This window comes from Zalophus californianus, chromosome 11 (assembly GCF_009762305.2).
Source record: "Zalophus californianus isolate mZalCal1 chromosome 11, mZalCal1.pri.v2, whole genome shotgun sequence".
NCBI classification, from domain to species: domain Eukaryota; kingdom Metazoa; phylum Chordata; class Mammalia; order Carnivora; family Otariidae; genus Zalophus; species Zalophus californianus.
In genome coordinates this window covers 68,791,968-68,811,988 of record NC_045605.1, presented here as the reverse complement: position 1 = coordinate 68,811,988, position 20,021 = coordinate 68,791,968, and positions in this window count along the sequence as shown.

The following is a 20,021-nucleotide window of genomic DNA, read 5'->3' as shown; positions in this document are numbered from 1 at the left end:
TCTCTCTGTTCCTCTCTCCCTCCTTCCCTCCCTCCCTCACACCCTCCCTCTCTCCCTCCATCACTCTCTCTCTTCCCTCCCCCCCCATCCTCTGCTTACTGGAATGTTAATACAAAAATTAAATTGATCTAGGATATTCCTTATGTCTCTTCTACTCTGTGTTTTTCCTACCTCTGCCTCTCTGTGTTTCGGTCTGGGTGCTTTCTTTCACTCTGTCTTCTAATGTATTAATTCTCTCATTAACTGTTAAACCCATTAATTGTGTCCTCACTTTTGGTTTGATATCTAGGATATTCATTTGATTCTTTTTAAAAAACAGCTTTCAGGGGCGTCTGGGTGGCTCAGTTGTTAAGTGTCTGCCTTCGGCTCAGGTCATGGTCCCAGAGTCGTGGGATCGAGCCCCGCATCGGGCTCCCTGCTCAGTCAGGAGCCTGCTTCTCTCCCACCCCCCCTGCTTGTGTTCCCTCTCTCGCTGTGTCTCTCTGTCAAATAAATAAATAAAATCTTTAAAAAAAACAGCTTTCAGTTCTCTCAAATTCTAGACGTTGTATTTTATCCCCTTGAATACTGTAATCTCCACTACTTTAAAGTCTATATCTGATCATTCCAACATATTAAGCCCTATTGGTTCTGCCTCTGATGGTTTTCATTCTTATTGGTTTGTCTCCTTGTGTTTCCGGCTAGTTTTTATCCAGTCCAGGATGCTGTCTTTATAAAATTGTTTGTGGAAATAAACTGTGACCTACCTGATCCTATCTTCTTTCTGATAGGATTGACATTTGCCACTGCTGGTGTTTGGCAGGATAATCGTTAAGGATTGGGATACAACAAAGCTGAGTTACAGTCCCTGTTATAAGTCTTCAAACTCCATTTCATACTTACTCCTAGGGTCCAAAATTTAAGGACCTAAACCTAAAACAAGTAGGGCTCACCAAGTTTCCCCCATGCCCGACAAACGAGCTGGTTATTAAGCTATTGCTACTCAGCTTCAAACCCACCCTTCTATACTCTGCTTTGTGATGCTAGGGCTGGAATTCTGTGAAGAACCACATTGCAAATTGAATAAAACTGTTATTCTGTGATTTTGAGCTAATTACTTTTATATGTAAAAGTATCCCAAATCTGATTATAATCACTGTGCTAATAACAAATGTTGTATATGTGGGGCGCCTGGGTGGCTCAGTCGTTAAGTGTCTGCCTTCGGCTCAGGTCATGATCCCAGGATCCGGGCTCCGCGGGACGCCTGCTTCTCCCTCTCCCACTCCCCCTGCTTGTGTTCCTTCTCTCGCTGTCTCTCTCTATCAAATAAGTAATAAATAAAAAAAATCTTTTAAAAAATGGTGTATATGAAACAATGACTCATGGAACACTACATCAAAAAACTAATGATGTAATGTATGGTGATTAACATAATAATAAAAAAATTTAAAGAAAAAAAAAAGAAAGAGTAACCTGCCAAGTGGTCCCATCCCATATGCATATTAGAAAGCTCATTTTGGGGGCACCTGGGTGGCTCAGTCTTTAAGCGTTGGCCTTCGGCTCAGGTCATGATCCCAGAGTCCTGGGATCGAGCCTCGCATTGGGCTCCCTGCTCTGCGGGAAGCCTGCTTCTCCCTCTCCCACTCCCCCTGCTTGTGTTCCCTCTCTCGCTGTCTCTCCCTCTGTCAAATAAATAAATAAAATCTTTAAAAAAATAAAAAATAAAAAATGGTGTATATGTATGTTTAATATCCTTCCATGACAAAATAAAATTTAGTACCCCTATGTTTCTCCCTACTGGCTCTTCTTTTTCACTTATTGGACTCTGAAACTAAAAGTCTTGGATCACAAATGCAGTAGACATTGTGGCTCTGGATTTCTGTTGGGTATTTGGCAAGCTCTTCATGATGTGCTCATGGCCAAAATGGAGACAGGAGTTGGATGCAGAGCCTGCGGAGGCAGGGTGTCCGGATGGCGGTGTTTTATAACATGTCACCCTGACAACCAAGCCTCACACATTCTATGCTGCTTGTCATAACTCCTCCTCGTGTGGCTCTTCCCCCTCTACCTCATGTCCTGTCCTTCTTCTGACCCTTGGCTTCATTACCTATTCACAATCCTGCACCTGCTCTTTCCTTGGGATTTGCATTTGAAAATTTGAACATAAATGAGCCAAGTATTCAAGTGAGAAGATTAGAACAAAACAAAGTAAAAGAAATATGAGGGAATTAATAAAGATAAAATGCTGAAAATAATGAATCTCAAAACAAATGTCAGCAGAAATGATCGATAAGCCCAATACTCTAGGAAGAAAAAGTGCAAGACAAATAAGTACATCAGGAATGAGAAAGAAGATAAAACCATAGTTGCAAAAAATAGTAAAAATCATTATAAAATATCATAGAAAATATTGTCAATAAATTTTCAAATCTAGATGAAACGGCTGATTTTTCCAGCACAATAGAAATGACCAAAAATTTATTCAAGAAAACATAGATTATCTGAACACATTAACAACCACACAATACACTAGCAAGGTTTCTCATAAATCCACCACTTTAAAAAGTAAAAATAAATAAGAACATTAGACCCTGCGTGTTCTACAGGCAAGATCTAACTAACCTAACCATCAAGGAAAATATAAAACCACCTAAATGACTGAAACTGTTTCAGAGTAAGTGGAAAGTTTCCCAAATCACTTTGTAAGTCTAGCATAAGCTTAATACCAAAACTTAATAAATAACATACCAAAAAAGTCAACCTTGCTTAAAAATAAATATGCAGAAATTCTAAAGAAAATATTTGCAGCTGGTATTTTAAACAATAATACACATGTTCAAGGAGAATTTATTCCTCAGTGAAGCACTATTAGCATTACAGTATTGTTACAATGTATATTTATTGTCCTCTGCTGGCTAGGCTTTTCCCTACCAGTTGCAATGTTTGTAGGGCCAGCAAGGCGTCCCTTCTTGGAGTCTTGCCCCCACTCTTTATAGATGACAATCTGGGTGTATCGGACCCTGGGTCTCCCTGCCAAAATGTCTCTAAAGCCACTTAACTGGCCTGCACAGGCCTCTTCCCTGTCAATTCTCCCAAGGATGATCTGTGCTGTTAGAATGGCAATGCCTATGCCCAAAGCGCAGCCAAGGGGTGGCTTTTTGCAGGGGGGTAAATGATGCTTGAGTGCATGAACCAGTGTTTACCCCACTCTGGGGTAGATAAAGGGGGAGCACATAGGTCAGGGAATAGCTTTTCCATACCATTACTTCTGATATAGAACTCTGAGGGATCCAAGAGTTCTAAATTTGAACCTGGTCTTCCCAGGTTCTTATGAAGATGTAACTGTCAAGGTAGGAGGATAGGACATAGTCTGTTTAACAATGTATTAGCTCGTCTTATAGCTTTTAAATATTCAGACATAGGATAAGTAAGCCTTTATTTTTACTCTTGCCTCAGGCCCCACAAAGAGTGAGCCAGCCCACCTCTTCCAGACTTAGCGCAGGTGCAAAACAATAGCAGACTAATAAATATAGCATGAAAATATATTAGTGGAATATATCTATGAGGCATATATATGTATATATACCTGTTGTATGCAGTTATTTATGTGTGTATTTGTCTGCCAGGCAAAAAGAATATAAACCTGTGGGGTACATAAGCACACAAATATTTGTACATTGCGCACACTCACAAATACATACACACTAGCAGAAAGGAAAAGTTGGAGCTTCCAATTTTAGGCAAGATGGAACACTTAACAGGTGCCGCTGGCCCCCCTTCTCCCTACCAAACTAGAGTTGCCAGAATAAATATAGGGAAACAGACCAAATGCAGAGCCAGTCCCAGAAGCCTAATTCTTACCAGATTGAAGGTAGTCACGTTTTAACAGAGGAAGGGAATGACATCTTGAAGTTAGCGGAGTCCAAAAGCATGGGTGAATGTTGGGAGCCAATATAGAGGTGCTGCAGACCAGTAGAGGTTTTTAATTGTGCTCTCTATTCCACATTCCCCCGGGTGGTGGAGAAAACTGAGACTGGTCAGTTTCTGTCCCAACACCCCATTCATGCTGCCCCTCTGGCCCAGATGTGCTCCCAGGATGCCTGAGCTTTTTCAATAGGGGTTGTGTCGGGACAACTCTATGAGCAAACTCATCAGGCTGATGCCCTAACTGATGTTCACTGTCATTGTTCCAAGGGAAGAAAAGTAATGGCAGCAGCTAGAAGGAAAGGAACATAGGCCCGGTAGTGCTTTAGCCCAAATGAGCAGGGAAGCCTACTGGAATGGATACAGACCAGCTGGCTGGGCCTTGAGCATCCCTTTAATCACCTGTCATGGAGAATGGCTACATCAGTTAGCTCTTTTTATATAACAAATCATTCAAAACTCTCAGTGGCTTAAAGTGACAATTATTTATTTTTGATCATAGATCTGGAGGTTGACTTCTTTGGCTGATTAAAACCAGGCTCTACTGCTGGTGTCTCTCATCCTCCTCTTGAGCCAGCAGGCTAGCCCTGGCATGTTCTTTACATGGAGATGGTAAAACTTCCCGAAGGCAATGGGAAATACACAAGGCCTCTTTTGCCTAGGCTTGGAACTAGCATGCCATTACTTCTTCCTTGTTACATTGTCTGAAGCAAGTCACACAGTCAACTTGAAAGTCAAAGGCTACCCCTTTTGCAGGAAAAATGGCAAGGTCACATGGCAAGAACATAACATAACTTGCAATAAACTTTAAGAGATTGGAATCTTACAACATATGGGCTGTAGCCACATGAGACAACAAAACCAAGTAGAAATCATTAACAATAAAGTATCTAGAAAATCCCCCTAAATATTTAGAAATTAAACAACAAATTTGTAAATTTGTAAATAATCCATTGGTCAAAGAAGAAATCATGAGAAATTAGGAAATTGTTTCAAATGAATAATAATGGAAACACAACATATTAAAATGTGTACGATGCAGCAAAAGTAGTACTAAGAGTGAAATTTATAGCTTTCATGGCTAAAGTAGAAAAAAATGGCTTAAAATTTGAAAAAATCAGAATTTTTACTTAAAGAAGCTAGAGAAAAAAAATAAACCCAAAGGAAAAGAAGGGAAGAAATAATAAAAGCAGAAATAAATGAAATAGAGAACAAACATTAGGAAAAATTAACAAAGCCGAAAGCTGATTCTTTGAAATATTATCAAAATTAATCAATCTCTGGTAAGAAAGAAAGAGAAAGAGAGAGAATTCAAATTGCCAATATAGGAGGTGGGGATATCAGTAGACAGCTTACTGACATTCAAAATATAATAAGGAAATATTATGAACATATTTATGCCAATAAATTTGATAGCTTAGAAGAAATGGACAAATTACTTATAAAACACAACATACTTAAACTGACTCAAGAAGAAAAAGAAATGAATGATCATATATCTATTAATGAAATAGAATCTGTAATTAAAAGGCTTCTAACATGGAAAATTCTAAGCTCAGAGCCTTTACTGGTGAATCCTATCAAAGGTTCAGGAAGATGTGATATCAACCTCACACAAATTTTTCCAGAAAATGGAAGAGAACAATTTTCAACTTATTTTATGTGGACAGCATTGCTCTGATACAAAACCAACAAACAAAAACAAAAGAATACTGTAAGAAAAATAAGACAATAAAACTCATGAACACAGACACAAAATCTTCAACTAATTATTAGCAAATTGTATCCAGGAACACAGAAAAAGGATAATACATTATGACTAAGTACAGTTTGTCCCAGGAATTCAAGGTTGATTCAACATTTGAAACTTGATTAATGTAAGCCACCATGTTAACAAAATATATGGGGAAAATTATGATAATCTCAAAAGATGCAGAAAATATATTGAAAAATCGAACACATGTTGGTAGTATGTACATTTTGATATGATGTGATGAGACAGCACTTTATCTCTAGGATCTTCATCTCCCAAACCCCTACCCTGGTCTAAATATGAGACAAATATCAGACACATCCTAATTGAGATACATTTCACAAAATGTCTGACCAGTACTCCTGAAAACTGTCAGTCCTAAAGAACAAGGTTAAGTCTCAGAGACTGTCACAGCCAGGAGGAGCTTAAGGAGACATGATGACTTAATGGACACGGTCTCCTGGATGGGATGCTGAAAAGTAAAAGGACACTAGGCACAAATGAAGGAAATCTAAATAACGGATGGACTTTGGTTGATAATGCTATGTCAATATTGGTTCATTAAATGTGACAAGTGCATGATTCTAATATAAGCAGTTAATAATAGGAGAAACTGGATATTGATATATAGGAACTCTCCATTAGCTGTGCAACTTTTCTGTAAATCTAAAATTATTCTAAAAAGAAAAGTGTATTTTAAAAAGAGCTGTATGTAAATATTCCTATCAGTTTCATTCATATTAGCAAAAAGTGGAAATAACCCAAAGGTCCATTGACAAGTGAACAAACATATTATGGCATATTCATACCATAGCATGTTATTCAACAATAGAAATGACTTAAAAAAAACTGAACTACTATCATGGAACACTACATCAAAAACTAATGGTGTAATGTATGGTGATTAACATAATAAAAAAACTGAACTACTGACACAAAACATGGAAAATAGGTGATATTTGAAAAGACATAGAAGTGAAATGAGTCAATCAGAGAAAGACAATTATGTGATCTCACTGATATGTGGAATTTAAGAAATAAAACAGAGGATCATAGGGGAAGAGAGAAAAAATAAAACAAGATGAAACCAGAGAGGAAGACAAATCATAAGAGACTCTTAATCATAGGAAAAGAACTGAGGGTTGCTGGAGGGAGGGAGGTAGAGGGATGGGGTAACTGGGTGATGGACATTAAGGAGGGCATGTGATGTAATGAGCACTGGGTGTTATATAAGACTGATGAATCACTGACCTGTACCTCTGAAACCAATAATACATTATACGTTAATTAATTGAATTTGAGTAAAAAATATTTTTAAAAAATAATAAAAATAAATATAGGCAGAAAAAAAAAAAAGAAAAGATAAAGAAGTCCCCAGAAGGCTCTCAGAGGAAGGAATACACTGAATGCCAAGCAGGACCATTATCTTAGTTTCTATTGTTTCCCTGTCCTATCTAGGATGTCAAGCCCATGGATGGGAACAAAACAGGACTCCTTCTCAGACACCCCCACCAGCAATTAACTGTCTCTTTCCTGATTGCTTCCTCAGTGCTCCAGCTCACATATTCCTAGCTTAGCTCCCTGGTGTGAAGGCGAAGCAAACTTACCATATTTTTGCTACAGTCCAGACTCAGCTTTTAAGCTCCAAAGCCAAAAACATATATATATATACATATATATATATATGTATTGATATACTTTTCATTATCATTCTTTTGGCTACAACTCAACACTAATTGCTGAAAATGTTGAGGTTTAATCAACTATGTTAGGAAATGTGGGACTGCGAGGGGAAAACATGTCCATTATTTTTAAATATTAACCCACCCCACATGCCTCTTGGAATAGTGTTTGTTTTTTTAAACCCAGAGTTTACTATATAAATATTCTATGTTAGAGAGGCGAAATGACTCTTCCTGAAGGTTTTCCATTTTCTGGGCAGACAACATCAGTGGGAGATCCCTGGCTAGCCTTCTTTGGGTCCCTTTACGAAGTTGTCAGCACTTTTCATAAGCTACATTTGCTTCTCTATCCCTAAAGAAGTGCTAAGGCTCTGAAAACATTCTCAACTCTCAACGGGCAGATCTCAGGGTAATAGAAGGAGACAACAATGAGCTGCTGTGAATTGCTTCCTGTAAACATCCCGCTGACCCCCAATATGGCAGACTTCTTAGGTTTCCTGAGCTGTAAGCCCCTGATGGGAAAAAGGGTGACGATGTTTCAAATATTCCTCATTAAAACTATAGAAATTATTCAAGAACCAAACAATCTAACACCTGAAACTAATTTTCTTGACACATTCACGGACTTTAATGACAGCTTCATTAATTGAATGGAATCACATGGGGGCAAAAATCATGTTTTCCTTAATGACCTGCCAGATGATGGATTTGTTTGGTTACTTACTTTACTATGAAAAATTTCAGAGGAAGGAAAAGGAAAGAAGGACGAGCTGTGTGTGTCATATCACAGCTGAGTTTGACCAAGAGGCCTCCTGCGGTCTTGGTGGCAGACCAACAGTGAAAACAGTGAGATAGTTTTGGCAGGATAGGGAAGCAGTATGATGCCATTGCTAGGAGTCTTGCTAATCAACGTGAAGTTCATGAACCAGTAGCATCAATATCACTGGGACGCTTATTAGAAATGCCCCATTTTGGGCCCCACCCCGGAGCTACTGAATAGGAATCTGCATTTAACATGACCCCCAGGTGATTCTCAGGCGCTTTAGAGTCTAACGAGCACTGGTTGGGAGCCCAAAATTTGGAGTCTAGTGGACGTTTCAGCTCCACTTACTGCTGGCTGTGAATAGGCATATTATTTAGCCTGTCGGCCTCAGTTTTTCTATCTGTGAAATAGGCATAATGTATCTACCTCATGAAATTATAAGGATTAAACAAAATAAGCACTTAACATGTTTTCAGGTATGTGCTCTATGTTGAGGAAATGGCAGGTAATAGTACCATGCGGCTTCTTTTGTCCATTTCCCATTTCTCGGGAATCAGAACTGAGTTCAAATCCAGATTTTACAATTTAATAACTATGTGATCTTGGTCATGTTACCTAACCTTTCTCAGCCTCAAATTCTCTGCCTATAAAATGGGTATAACTTAAATGTCAGTTAGAGCCTCCCAAGTCTTAAGATACAGACCAATTATACAGCCTAGTGAAGTCATAAAGCTTCCTGAGATTTCTGCCACCAGTAAGATTTCTGCTAAGTCCTGTGCTGTATCTGCAGGTGTTGTCCTTGTTCATCTGCGAGTCTCTCACAGTGCAAAGTTCAGACCGTTCCACCGTTTCCATAAGAACCCACTTACTCCAAAAGTTTCATGAGTTGGGTAGAAATTTCTAGAGATGTAGAGCGTGGGTCACAGGGAAGAATCCTATAGCCTTATGCCATGCCCCTGGCTCCTTCCTTTCTTTCCTCCCATCTTCCCTGTCACAGCCCCCCTTGTTATCCCCAAGAAAGCTTACCTTCAGCAGAGGCAGCGGACCAAGCAGTGAACACAAAGTGACAAGTGTATGTTCTCATGCTAGTGTCACTATTACCTCCTCTCTCCAGGCCTCCGGGCCCCCATCCACCCATGGGCAGGAAGTCCCGGGAAACCAGACTGCCAGACGAACTAAAGGAAGTCTCGTAGCTGACAATACTTACAGAGCCTGGTACCTGGTGGCTCGCTGGTGACTGAGCCACTGCTCTCGGCCCCATTCCTCCCCTCCTCCACAGTCTACTTCTGATACTGGGGCTGAGCCTCTGCACACAATGTTCTCCTTTTCCAGCTGGCTTCTGGTTAGGCTCTGCCTGTCAGGGATGCCACAGGGAGTGTGAGGGTTGGAGGAAGATGGAGACTTTCTCCTTTGTTTGCTTCCCGTTCCTATCAGTGTTGGCCCAGCAACATTTCTTCACGCCCTTGCAGCGGCAACTGGTTTCAGCAGTGCAGGTGGCTCTAGTTTGTGGTTGTCCCACACCCAGAACCAAGCACATTGAGCCCTCTGTGAAATCCAGCCCCAGCCCCTGGCACTGCCCCCTGCAGGGTCCATATCCCAGCTCCAAGGAGCCTCTTCTCCAGACTCCAAGTTCCAAGCACCGAGTTCCATTTGAGCATGCCTCCTCCATAGAGGGCCAAGTCCCAGCTCTGAGGCTCCTTTTAGAAATTTCTCAGCTTTAGTAATCCCAACATTTTCCCTCTGTTCTCCCATCTCTAAGCGAGACAGTTGCTTCCTCCAACTACTACCTTTGTGATACCCCAGTGTTCCCCTTTTGCCTGCCCAGCTCTCTTCTCTCTGGGAAATAGTTTCTTTCTCTTAATATCTCTCTGCTGAAATAATGGCGTGGTTTTGGCTTCTGACAGGACCCGTCTGATATGGAAAGTTATGTAAAAGATACTAGTTTCCTTCCAAAACAAATTGAAAAATCTACCTTCTAAATACCAAGTTTTGCCACTAATAAGGATATTTAAAAGAACATGTCAATGGCTTTGAGAACAATTTCCAAAGAAAATTTTCCAAACTATTTTGGGCTCTGACAGCACTGTTGGAATAGAACAGTAATCCTGAGCATTTGGAACAAAGAGTCAAAACATGTTTCTAGAGAAAGAAATGCAGTTAGACATAACTCACATGGTAGAACGGATGCACAATTTAGAGAGATGCCGACCTGGGTAGACAGCAGTGCAGGTCAGGATGGGAAGAAGGTGAGGGGAGCCAGGGAAGGGCACCCAGGAAGCAGGTGCAGGAAGTCACATTTCCAGATGTCAGTGAAGCCTTGAACCGAAGTCAAAATGAATAGGATTTAAAAGAACCTGGAAATCGCAGTTTAGTTAGTGGTGCTTAAAAAGTCCACGTTGACCATGCCTTACTAAGGAGTTGTACTTTACGCACTGGCCATGACTTAAATGGAAATTGAAATGGAACTGAAAATAATATCTTATACTTATTTAATTACTAAAGATAAATTGAAAATCATAGCCCTCAGTGTGGGTGATCCTGCTCTAAAATTGATACCTCCACAAAGTTGTCACAGTGTATATAAAGCGAGAGAATAATAGCTTAAAAGAGTCATAATGATATGCATCCCATTCAACCCAGTCATTCCATTACTGAAAAGTAACCCTAAGGAAGTAAGTTGAAAGAATTTTTTTAAATGTGTATTTGTGAAGATATCCATCAAAGTGTTACATGCAAGAGTGAAAAATAACATTATATAATTAGTAAACAAAACGAGAATAATTTAAAATGTATTTATATGCACTGGGTGAAATATTAAATTATAACAGTTGCAATGATCATGTAAAACAAACATGAAAAATGTGGTGTGATAGTAAGTGGAATAAAATCAGGATATAAAATGTAGAGGAGAGTGTAGAAACGAGAACAGGAAAAAAGTTTCGGCAGTGTTACTGTTTGTTACCACAGGGATGAGCACATGGAGCATTCTGAGAGTCTTATAAAGGCATCATGCCAACAAGAAATGATCGGGGCGAGTTAGGATTGAGAAGTCATGCATGAACCTTCACCCCTGTGGACTCTGTAAAGGCTGGAATAGATCTCTTGATCCTAAAATGAAGAGCCCTCCTAATCATCTTCAGGATTTTATGTGTGTTTGACTGAATTAGACAATTTTGTGACTCTAATTCTCCCCTTCTATAACAAGCAGCAGAGTTTTAAGGTTACTCTGAGTTCTTTCTCTCCTTGGGTTGGCACTGAAGGTGGTTGTGCTCCAGGAGAAGGGGAAGGAGAGAGAATGAAGGGTAGAATCTGAGTCAGACAGAGAAGTCTTCTGTGGGAGATTCTCTATATCTCAAGTAGGGAAGTGATAAACCACTGAGTTAAACAGCTGGTCAGTGAAAAAAAGCCCTAACAGGTAGCCAACCAATTAGTTCAAGAGACAATTGGCCGCAGGTGGTAAGTTAAGAGCCAAGTCTGGACTCTGACTGAAGGGATTTTGCCAGGGCTTGGTGTTTGACCTTCTAGGAGCCTTGGCTTGCTGTAGGAAAGCTTGGAGAACTGATTTCTTATAAGCCTCAGAGACCCCCAGAGTTCTAGCAATGACATGGAGTTGGGCTGCCATATTGGGCATAGGAAATTTTCCAAAAAGGGGAGGGGATAAAGTGCTGGTTACTAAGATTAAAGAGAAATCCCATTTTTCTGGTGATATTTTCTATTACTGCAGAAAATCCATAAGGGTCAATTTGTTCCTTGAGATTGTCCATCAGAGAATAGCCAGGGCTGGAGGTCCACATGAGAACAAGCTGGCTCTCTCGGTGCTGGGGAATGACGAAGATGAAGAGACCCACTTGGGTGAGGGACCTGCCACCAGAAACACTTGTTTGTTCTGCAAGTACTCACTGAAGCCTGTTCTATGTGAGGCCCACATTCCATTAAGGCGGATCAAAATGGGGACAATTCCCATTGAAGGTAACTGCTTCTTATAACCAAATTATCATACTTCAGGAAGAAAAGCATGGCCAGGTTCCTTTAGGAAAGATTTCTGGGGAAGATTCCTAGAAGAGATGCTCTGTGAGCTGAGTTTTGAAATAAGAATAGACATTTTCTCGAACAGTGTATTGGAGAGAACACAAGGGAGTTCTGTGTAGCTGGAATATTCAATTTGAGGAGAGCCGTGGCAGGAGATAATGTCAGAGCTGTGGATCAGGCCAAGGTCAGGACAGCTCTTAAACGCAGAGTTAAGGATCAGACTTTAGATATGGAGAAACGCTGAACATTTTTAAAGATTTAATTTTTAAGTAATCTCTGTACTCAATGGTGGGGTTCAAACTCACAACCCCGAGATCAAGAGTTGCATGCTCTACCATCTAAGCCAGCCAGGTGCCCGAACCCTGAACAGTTTTAAACACAGTAAGGAGTTGCATTTTAGGAAAAGGACTCTTGTCTGTTGCGGGGGTAGAATAGAGTGGGCCAAGGCTGGAGGCAGAAAAGGTAAACAGGGGACTCTTCCAACAGTCAAGGCAAGAGATAAAGAACACCTGAATGATGGGCAATGACCACAGCGAGAGGAAGCTTGCCTTTTTGCCTGTGTTTTCTCTCCCTGATGCCAAGGATGCAGGCCTTCCTCCGACCTCTAGCTCTCACCAGGGTCAGCAGCTTCCTGCTTGCCCAAGGCTTGCTGCCATGGTCTGGCTCAGGACATAGATTCTAGCACGTGGAGGGATCATGCGATTGGGCCAGGAGACAGGTTTGGGAGTCAGAGGAGAATAATCCAACCCCAATGCCACCATGTTATGGACCAAATCGTGCCCCCGCCCACCCCACCAAATTATGTGCTGACGCCTAATACCCAATGTGACTCTATTTGGAGAAAGGACCTTTAATGAGGTAATTAAGCTTAAATGAGGTCATAAGGGTGGGACCCTAATTGAGAAGTTGTTGAGCTTATAAGGAGGGGAAGAGCCACCAGAGACGTTTTTCTCTCCCTTCACACGCATAAAACAAAGTCCCTATGAGGTCACAGCAAGAAGGTGGCCATCTGTAAACCAGGTCGAGCGGCCTCACCAGACACAAACCCTCCTGGCACCTTGCTCCCCGACTTATGTCTCCAGAGCTGAGAATATAAATCCCTGTTGTTTAAGCCACTGCAGGGGGACAGAATATGCCACCCCAAAATATGCCACTTAGGCATAGGATTGTTTTGAGCTGAAGGCAATTTAGAAGAAGTAGATACAAGAAAAGCCTAAAAATAGGATATAAAGCTCCTCCCCTCTCTACCAGTAAAAACAAAAGTCAATCACTGGATACAACTTTATTGGCCGGCAATGGAGAGGAATAGCCTGGCAATGGAGAGGAACCTACTAACCAGCCTTTATCTACCACTAGTTTGCTGCCCCTAGAGACCCAAGGTCCTTCTCCTTTGTCTTGACACTAATAATGTATCGTTCTTCTGCTATGATGCTCTATGAGCCCAAATCCTAATGAACCCTTTGAGTTACTCATTTCTGAGTTCTCCCATGTATAAGGGTGAGGCACATGCTAATAAATCTCTGTTTTTTGCTTGTGCATCTGCCTTTTGTCGGCCCAATTTACAAGGCCCCAATCAAAGAACTTAAGAGGGTAGTAGGAAATAGAATTCTTTCTCCCTACACCACCCAGTCTATGGTATCTTATTATGGCAGCCTGAGTTGGCTCATACACACCATCGGCAGCTAAATCTCTTGAAGAAATTATTTAAGCTGACTGAGCCTCGTTTCCCTTATCTCTAAGATAAAATAGAAAAATAATTATAATCCCTACTTCACAGGGCTCTTGGGAGTGTCAGATGAGGTACACAACCAGGAAATGGAGCTTACATGAAAACTTTGTAAATTGTACATATAAAATTAAATAATAAATATTCCTTCCATGAGTGCCCTGGACTGATGAGAGATTAAAATATGTTCAATCATAATATTAGTTTAATTATGATACTTAACTGTAGTATCTGTCTCTTGGATATATTTTAAATGCATTTAATTAGCCAATAATCAAAAACTAATTGATCGCAGATGTCTAAAGGGCTTTTGGCCCAAATTCCATGATGGTAACCAGTGCCAATAAAACCATTTGGGGAATTTCAATGTTTTTATTTAAAAAGGACACAGAGTTCCAAATACAGGGAATATGCCAAATATAGCCTAGCCTACATAAGGGGCTTCCTCGAAATGTTTGTCGATAATTCTGTAGACACATCTGTAGACACATTCTGAAATGGTCTTTACCAGAGTCTTCAACATTAGTTTTGTTTTACTAATGTTTGTTACACAGAAATGTATTAATAAGCATGGACGGAAAGATAATCACATAGAAAGTGTATTTGTAATTGATATAAATATTCCTTTTATCTTTAGACCCCCATCTTAGGGTCTTAAGAGTATTTCTCTACCTTTTGTTCCCTATCGTCCCCAAGTAGCCTTGTAGGCATTTTTTCTGCTTATGCCCTCCAGTGAAACTTTATTGCCACAGATATGCTGTATATCTGTTTATGTATGTCAGTGCTTTCTATATACCCAAGAACAAATTTTCACCTGATATTGCCCCTGTTGAGAATGCATGGCCTTAAGATGATTCACACAATAAAGATGATTCATACAGTAAATCGAATCAGTCTTCACAATAACGATGGAAAATGCACTCAATGTGAGAAATGAACCCATTTCTCAGAGGGCATACCCAGACACAGAGACAAACCTAGCTGGAAGGGCCTGGCTGGAGGCCAAGCTGTGGTCAGTCTAGGAGCTCTAGGAGTCAAACCTAGGAACTAGGTATGGCTAGGCATGTCTACTGAGAACCTATTTTCATGAGAAGCCCAGGAATCTTCTGAGAAGGAATTCGCCCTAGAGGGAAAGAGCGCAGGTTTGAGTCGGTGAGCCAAGGGGAAACATGAGCCCACATCTAAGCCGAACATGGGATCTGTTGCGTGGATGGCCCCTCGTCCCAACGGACTCATCCTGAATCCTAAGGCCAACGTGCTACCATGCAAGGGCAATAAAAGCTGAAATGTCCCGCATGCCTTCCTGCCCATTGTTCCCGGGGCGCACTGAGGAGCAAGGGGCCAGCCCAGCAGCGCAAGCACTGCGTGTGTCCACCGGTAGGGGCCTGCCTGGGCCGCTGCACGCAGGCAAAGGTGACTTGCAACTGTTGTCCATATCCCGACTCCCCGAGTTGTGCGGCCTGGGAGCCATGGATCACACCCATATGACAGTGGAGGTTGGTATGTCTGCCTGATAGCATCCAAACATCGTAGTGCCACTCCTGTCTGGAGTGTTTCTTAATGACACTTATCTGTCTGGAAAACACATAGCCACCCGACTCACATGTCATGTCTGAGAAGGAGATTCCAGAAGAAGCAGTAAAACTCTCTGCAACTCTTTGCTAATGGCCTGTTAGAGCTCTAATCACCCAGCGGGTTAATGCTCTCTCTTCCTCCCCTCCCCCACTGGCCTGTGAGCCCTTTGACAGAGGAAGCTGACCTCACTCACTTCCACATCTCCCAGGGCCTAACACCGAGTCTGGACCAAGAAATGATGCACGGGTGCGTGGCCTACTAATTATATTTCCAGAACAATACCCGACTCCAGGCATCCCCGCCTTGCAGAGCCCACCTTTGGCTTCTCTCAGAAGCTTCGTAAGGCCTAAGTCACTGCATTTTCTACTCACTGGAGGTCCTCTCGCCCAACCCAGCAGGTGTCTCTTCTTTCAGCCCAGGCTGATAAGCAGGTGAATGCGGCAAGGATATGCTGTGAATGTCAGTGCCTATGATAAACAGGTTGTAGACATTGTATCTGCTATCTCACCCACTTATTAAGTGCCTCCTACATGCCAGACACTGTCCTTTCAGGACCTAGTTCAGAGCACTGAGGCTCAGAGAGATTAAGCCACTTCTCCGAGATCACTCGGTGGCAGAGCTGGGATTCACCTCCACGCCTTCTGATTCCTAGTCCCTTGCTCTTCTATTATCACGTTGTCTGTCTCTGACACTGAAGCCGACTTGAGAGTTGAGGAGTGGGTGACTGTGGGCAGAAGGCCTTTGAGGGGAAGATGGAGATGGCGTTGCACTCACAGGATTGCTGTAGGGAGTTCCCTTCTACACACCTGGAGGCTGCCGCCCTATCCACAGGTGAGGGGCCTTGCGCTTCCTCCAACCTCTGCTCACCTGCACGCTCATCCTTGCCAATTCCAGCGCCACACACACACACACACACACACGTGTGCACACACATACACAGGCACATACATACACAGTTCAAGTAAAATTAAGAAAAGAATACACTTTTGAGCAAACATTGGCCGCCAACTAGATGTAAGCTGAACCCACAGCACAGGTCCCAAGGGACCTGCTTCAATGAAGAGATCAGGTTTGTGATGAATGAGGAACTCTTTCAGGAGTGTCCTGAGAACGAGGGAGGCTGCTTGGAAACACTTGGCTCTCTGAAGCAGATCAAAGGTCTTGCCTCGTCTCTCTTAATGTATTTTATCAATCCAGGCAGGGAAACTGTCCCCACCCAAGGGTCCCTTCAGGCAGCCTAGCTCCGCCACCTGCCTCTGGGAACTTGCACTTTCTCTGTGGGCTTCAGGTGGGCGTTTGAGAAGACATGGAATGGAGAACAGGCTGCTGCGGCCCAAATCCTGACTCTGCTACTCAATAGCTGTGTGACCTGGGGCAAGTTACTTCACCTCTCTGAGTCATTTTCTCGTGTCTAGAATGAGGATCTTAATTGCAGCGACTGCTTGTAGTTATCATGAGGATGACATGAGATTCGGTCTGAAATTGCGTAGCACTGAGCATGGCAGCATCGAATGCTATTGCATAACCTTAAAACCAGTTCAGGGACGCTGCGGACACCTCCGGGCCTGAATTCCCTGCAGACCTGCACCTGTCGCTGAAGATGGCCTCGGGCCTTCCTGCCCCGTGTGACTTTCCCCACGCTAGCACTGGAGGTCACCGCTTCACACTCTCTGTGTCAGTTTACACAAGCCACTGGTTTCTCCTCTGCTCCCCCGAGCCCCCCACTCTGGCCTGCGGGATCCGCACCAGACCCCATGGAAGTGGGGAGAACTGAAGAGGAAGAACGGGCCGCTGAGCCACCCCCTCGGAGGCAGAAGCAGCCGCAGTACCAAGGGGAGCCCCCGGCACGGGGGTGGGGCTCATGGCAACCTGTTGCCATCCCCACAGCAGTGGTTCTCTAGCAGTGGAATCTGCCCCCCTAGGGGACATTTGGCAATGTCTGGAGACGTGTTTGACCGCAACCACTCAGCGGGGCGGAATGCTCCCGGCAGCTAGAGACGCTGCACAAGACAGCCTCCGAACAACAAAGAATTATCTGGTCCAGAATGTCAACAGTGCCCGGAAGTTCAGAAGCCCTGGCGTAAGGCACGTACACACTGGTGGGCGGGGGAACGGTCAGCCATAGATAAGCTTAGAAAAGGGGGATTAGAGAAGCCAGCTTCAGCCCAGATCATCCGCTATGGTTGAATTGTGTCTCCCCCAAGAAGATATGTTGCAATCCAAACCCCCAATAGCTCAGAATATGATCTTATGTGGGAATAGAGTGGTTGCAGATGTAATGAGTTCAGATGAAGTCATACTGGAGTTAGAACGGGCCCCAAGCCCACATGACTGGCGTCCTTATAAGAAGAACACCAGTGGAAGAGGCATGCACTGCCCAGTGAAGATGAAGGCAGCTCCCAGTGAAGCCTCTACAAGCCAAGGTACACCGAAGATTGGCAGCAAACCACCAGGAGCTTAGAGAAGAGGCACGGAACAAGATCTCTCTCAAGCCCTCACCAAGAGCCAACACTGCCAATACCTTGAGTAGACATCTAGCCTCCGGAACCATGAGAGAACACATTTCTCATGTCTAAGCCACCCAACCTATGGTCCTTTGTTATGGCAGCCCTGACAAATGGATACACCACCCAAGCACTCTTTAGGGGAGACAATGCCATGGGATATGGGCTTTGCACATCCTGCCATGAGCATCGTTCAGTCCCTGTATTTGCCTCAGTTCTGTTTCCAACTTCACCAAGTTAGAGATAATTTTGATACTCCTTTCCTCCCCATCCCAGGGAAAGGGCGGGCTGACTGTTCAGCACACGTACTCCAGCCCTAATACCTCTGAAGGCCTGAGCTCTCTTGAACACGCACAGGAGAGAATTTCTGTCTCAGAGCAGAGCCAGCCCCGGCTGGCCTCACTTGAAGCTGGTGGTTTTCTGAGTGTACAGGGGGTGTGCACAACAAGTGATGAACAAGACCTTCCATCGGAGTGTGGGAAGGAACTATGAGACATTACTTAGAATTTCTTTAAAATTGGAAATAAAGGTCTAATATTTAATGCACGCATTGACAAGAAAATCTGTAATTTACGAGTAAATATTCATGTAGAGTAAGTGTGTGCAAACAGTGGTCGCTATTTTAGACATGGCCTTAGATAATATCCCTGCCATTTCTCTAACCTGCTCTTGCTTGAAAGTGATTCATAAAAGACCCGTGAGTGTCAGGCTAGAGGATCTGGTGTCCATTCTGTGCACCGTGAAAACCCTCAGAAAGTCTGAAGTAGGAAAGAGACTGTAGAAGTTCGGGGGTTTTGGGGGAGGAGATTAACAGCAGAGTAATGAGTGTGGATTCTGGAACCAGCTGAATAATTTCCTAGCTGTAATCCTTGCTACCTCTTTAACCTTGGGCAAGTTATTTCACTTACGTAAGCCCCTGTTTCCTCATCTGTAAATGAGGATAATAAGAGTCACCACCTCTTGATGTTGTAAGGATTAAAAGAGATACTGCCTTCAGAGCCCCCCACACAGGGCACCCCGTACCCGGCAAGTCACATTATGATTCTCTTTTAGGACAGCACATCTCTTGGACCCACATCTCAATGTAAGATTCAATCAGACCTCCAGCTGCCACATTCTAGAACTTGCTCTTCAAATATAGGTGGAAGCCAGGGCACCTGGGTCGTTCATTTGGTTAAGCATCTGACTCTTGTTTTCAGCTCAGGTCATGAGATCGAGCCCCGCGTCCAGCTCCATGCTCAGTGAGAGTCTACTTGATGATTCTCTCCTTCTCCCTCTGTTCTTTCCCCCTGCTCACATGCTCTCTCTCTCTTTTAAATAAAATCTTTAAAACTATATATATATATATATATATATATATATATATATATATATATATATATATATATATATGCTGCCTAAAAAGCAATGTTTGAAGATACATAAATTCTTTGGCTCCAAAACCTCCTGTTTTACTCAGCCCTGGGAATAATGGCTTTGAAGGCCTCTGGTGGGTTGCAAAGGTAGGTTTGGAAGCTATAAGCCATTATATGTAGCATTTGTGCCCAAGATATAAAGTCAGGTCTGGCACACCTCAGTGTACCAAGTTGTCTTTATCTAATGTGGTAAGATCAAATACTAGTCCTTCCTCAAGTGCCTTATTTTTTTCTACAAAGTATTATTACTTCCTTGTTTAACATCACAGCACTGGGGGTACACCTGCCCCCCACACACACAAACATTAATCAGCATTAATTGAATTTTTAGATCCAAATGAAAACATGACAGCTGGTGTTATTATGTTCTTAGCCACTCAGGCTTCTAGCTGGATTTAAAATTGCAGTCCTCTCCCCAGCGGAAAATCCCATTTTCTCAGTTTAAGAAGGAAGTATTTGCAGGTGCTGAGTGGGTCTTGCAGCACCCAACACCTAGGGATCCTCAGCCAAATTACATTCAAGAGCGCCATCTCCTGGCCAAAATTTAAAACAGAAGGAAAATGAAAGAAGAAGCAGGTGCCTTAAATGGTCTGTGCCTTTAATCAACAGCTTAACTACTTAACCATGAAAATGAGCTTCCCAGGGCTAATGAGAGTTGCCCAATTTGCAGA